At 48.1% G+C, this 4,278-nt stretch overlaps 1 non-coding gene across 1 annotated transcript; it reads right to left on the bottom strand.

Moving 5' to 3' along the window:
* Positions 1 to 358: 358 nt before the first annotated feature.
* Positions 359 to 465, bottom strand: LOC126023570 (U6 spliceosomal RNA). The gene has a single exon (XR_007500685.1). It is a non-coding gene; the product is annotated as a U6 spliceosomal RNA (small nuclear RNA).
* Positions 466 to 4,278: the final 3,813 nt, after the last annotated feature.

Genomic DNA, 4,278 nt, shown 5'->3' with positions numbered 1-4,278 from the left:
AGTGGAGAGGACGTTTGCCTTGTATGTGACCAATCCAGGTTCAATCCCTGGCATCCCATATGGTCCGAAGAGCCTACCAGAAATGATTTCTGAGAGCAAATCCAGGAGTAATCTCAAGCGCCATGAGGTGTGCCCCCAAATACAAACAAAAAAAAACTTGTATTATCTTGTAAACAATATAATTTACTTAATAAATTTACTTTTTATTATCTCCCCCATTGGTCCATTTCTGTGATTTGTGGGCTTTGTACATGCTCCCTTCCATCTTCTTCTTTTCACTACCCTGCACTTGATTTGGGCCTGCCTCTGATATGTGACCTGCAGCAAGTCATTTACCCTTCTGTATATCTTTTTTTTTTTTAATATGGAATGCTTCACAAATTTGCATGTCATCCTTGCGCAGGGGCCATGTTAATCTTCTCTGTATCATTCCAATTTTAGTGTATGTACTGCCGAAGCGAGCACCTGTATATCTTTTTTATCTATACTCTAGAGGACTGTGACCTTACTCCATGCCTCTTTATTCATCTCTTTGTATAGCAAGCAGGATCCTGTGCCAGGCACTGAATCTGGCACCAAAGACCACATGACTTGATGCATATGAAGTTGGTGCAGTCACAAGGAGTTCTTGTCAAGGCCTCCTTCCCAGATGCTTTTCTGGGTTGGCAGTTCCCCTTCCCCCACTTACCTCCTTTACCTAGCATGCACTTGAGGAGTAGCTTCAGTAGCTTCTATCTGCTCCTGGGGTAAGGCTGATCTGCTCTTCTGGATAAAATGTCAGAAATCACCTCTTTCCCAGGATTTTCCTTTGACTGGATCCCGAGGGGCATCACTTTGTTGGCAAGAAAGAATAATGCTGAAATGCATCTGTGGATCTCAGTCTGAAACTCTGAGAGTAACCACCTTTCTCTTCTGGGGAGGGAATTTAGGGGCTATCCTGGCTCTGTGCTCAGGTGTCAGGCCTGGCAGTGACTATTGATTTTGCCTTCTGGAGACCCCATGCCTAGGAATCTGCTCATGTCCCAGCCTTCTAATTTCTCTCCTTTCCTGAGCCTCTTTGGGGACTGGCTCAGAGGTTCAGATATGAAACTGGGAACTTTCTCATTTATCTCCCTCTAAAAGTTACTTGGAAGATGAAGGATATAGCTCAGCAGTAGGTCATATACCTTTCATGTGTGAGGTCTTGGGTTCTATGACAGGCAGCACACAAAAAAGTAATATTTAACAAATAAAATAGAAAGGCTGGGGGAACCAGAGAGATAGCATGGATGTAGGTGTTTGCCTCGCATGCAAAAGGATGGTGGTTTGAATCCCAGCATCCTATATGGTCCCCCGAGACTGCCAGGAGCGATTTCTGAGCATAGAGTCAGGAGTAACCCCTGAGCGCTGCTGGGTGTGACCCAAAAGCCAAAAGCCAAAAAAAAAAAAAAAAAAAAGAAAAAGAAAAAGAAAAAGAAAGCTAAAGAGGCAGATCAATAGGCTGAGTACATACTTTGCAAGCAGCACAGCAGGCTGGATCCTTGGCTCTGCACTTCATGGTCCCTTGAGCACCCAGAGCAATTTCCCAAGCACAGAAGTAGAAGTAGCACCTCGAAGAAGAAGAAGAAGAAGAAGAAGAAGAAGAAGAAGAAGAAGAAGAAGAAGAAGAAGAAGAAGAAGAAGAAGAAGAAGAAGAAGAAGAAGAAGAAGAAGAAGAAGGAGAAGAAGAAGGAGAAGAAGAAGAAGGAGGAGAAGAAGAAGAAGAAGAAGAAGAAGAAGAAGAAGAAGAAGAAGAAGAAGAAGAAGAAGAAGAAGAAGAAGAAGAAGAAGAAGAAGGAGAAGGAGAAGGAGAAGGAGAAGGAGAAGGAGAAGGAGAAGGAGAAGGAGGAGGAGAAAAGTTGTTACTGGAGGAAAGATGACTCCTCTTTAAAGCAATAGCCACTACATCTGAGCATGTAAACGTTTGTTTTAGAGAGAAGAGAAGAATATTGTGGGAAGATGCTTGTCTTAGCTCCCTGACTGATCTCAAGAGAACTGGGTGTCAGTGAGAAGGAGGGTATTTATAAATGTGCTGGAGAGATAGTATAGTGGGTAGGGCACTTGTCTTGCATGCAGATAACCAGGATTCTATCCCCAGCATCCTATATGGTCCTCCCGAGTGCAGAGCCAGGTGTAATCCTTGAGCATCACTGAATATGGCCCAACATACAAACAAACAAACAAACAAACAAGTACTGAATAGGGTCTGGCCACAACAAAATCTCAGTCAAGTCCAAGTGATAATAGGGAAGGAGGGATAATATTCAGTCACACAAAAAGGCACTTCCTGGAGGCCAGAGAGAAAACACAGCGGTAGGGCATTTGCCTTGCATACAGCAATCCAGGACAGACGGTGGTGGTTCGAATCCCAGCATCCCATCTGATCCTCCAAGCCTGCTAGGAGCAATTTCTGAGTGTAGAGCCAAGAGTAACTCCTAAGCGCCGCCAGGTGTGACCCCAAACAAACAAACACACAAACTAAAAAGGCACTTCCTGATTGCCAGAATGATTAAAGGTTTGGAGTTAAAGGAGAGTTTTGTTGGGGGGAGGGGGGTGTTGGACCACACCTGGTGGTGCTCAAGGGTTACTCCTAGCTCTGCACTCAGAAATCACTCCTGGCAGGCTCAGGGGACTATATAGGATGCCAAGGATCAAACCCGGGTCTGTCCCAGGTTGGCTACATTCAAGGCAAATGCCCTACCGATTATGACATCATTGGCCCCTAAAGGAGAATTTGATTCTCCCAGAGGCAGGTGGAAGTTGATATGATGATCTTGGAGTTGCCAAGGATTCTGGGATTATGGTGGTGCCAACTTTGGCAGTGCCAAGGAAGGAAGCTAGGAAGTTGTAGGCACATAATGTCAAAAACACATATTCAGGGCCCAGGTAATCTGGAACACTCCCAACCCTCACCCCATGTCTAGGGAAGACAAGTGAAAGGCAGAAGACAAGTCTTAGAAGACAGTGCCACTGAGTCCTGAGGGAAGAGTACTTTTAGAGTCCCAGCCCTGGGGGCTTGAGCAGTAACACAGCAGGTAGGATGTTTCCCTTGGGCATGGCCAGCCCAGGTTCAACCCCCAGCATCCCATATGGTCCCAGGGTCCTGCCCGAAGCAATTTCTTTTTCTTTTTCCTGTTTTGTGTCACACCCGGCTGCACTCAGGGGTGACTCCTGGCTATCTGCTCAGAAATAGCTCCTGGCAGGCATGGGGGACCATATGGGACGCCGGGATTCGAACCAACCACCTTAGGTCCTGGGTCAGCTGCTTGCAAGGCAAAAGCCGCTGTGCTATCTCTCCGGCCACCTCTCTTGGACATCTTAGGTGGGAACGCGATGTAGCCCTGGTTCTGCAGTGTCCCCCCACCACCTGTCCCTTCCTGTGAGCCCCACTGAGCCCCAAAAGAACTCCCCGCGAGCCCCTCATTCCGCCCCTTCGCTGGAGCGGGTGCTGCAATGCTCCCTGCCCTGCTAATGCGATCTGAAGAGACCCAGGCGGGCGGCGGGCAGTCTGGCCGAGCGTCCCGGGCGGCGCTGATGGATGGTCCCTTGACAGTAATCGCAGAATGAGGACGCGACGCGAAGATCTCGCTCTCTCCCGAGGCCTCGCTGTTTGGCGAGCCCCGGAGTCCCTCCCTCCGCCGCCTGCTCCGGCCCAACCAAGGGGCTCGGGGAAGGCCAAAGGCCTCAGTGAAGGGGGAAGAGACGGAGCGACCATCCAGTGGGGCCCCGACCTGGACCCTGGTTTCTTTCTGTTTTGGACCTTCCACTATTGCTTATGTTTTTTTTTTTTTTTTAATGGTTTTTTTGTCCACACCCAGTGACGCTCAGGGGTTGCTCCTGGCTAAATCGCTTCTGGCTTGGGAGACCATATGGGACGCCGGTGGGGATCGAACCTCGGTCTGGCCTAGGTTAGCGCGTGCAAGGCAAACGCCCTACTGCTTGAGCCACCGCTCTGGCCCTTTTTATGTTTTTGGGACAGCTATTCACCTTCCTGGAACTTCAGTGTTCCTTTCTCTATAGTGGGAAAAAATGTATTTCTGCTCTTGGATGGAGAGTTAACAGGCAAAAAGGAAATATAGAGGAAGGTGGAAATTGTTTTTTCTTTTATATTTATTTATTTACTTTTGGGTTTTGAGTCAAACCCGGCAGTGCTCAGGGGCTACTCCTGGCTCTACGCTCAGAAATCCACCACCACCCCCAGACTCAGGGGACCATATGGGATTCGAACCACCGTCCTTCTGCATGCAAGGCAAATGCCTT

This window comes from Suncus etruscus, chromosome 11, assembly GCF_024139225.1.
Source record: "Suncus etruscus isolate mSunEtr1 chromosome 11, mSunEtr1.pri.cur, whole genome shotgun sequence".
Classification (NCBI taxonomy): domain Eukaryota; kingdom Metazoa; phylum Chordata; class Mammalia; order Eulipotyphla; family Soricidae; genus Suncus; species Suncus etruscus.
This window is presented reverse-complemented; position numbering and strand designations above follow the sequence as displayed.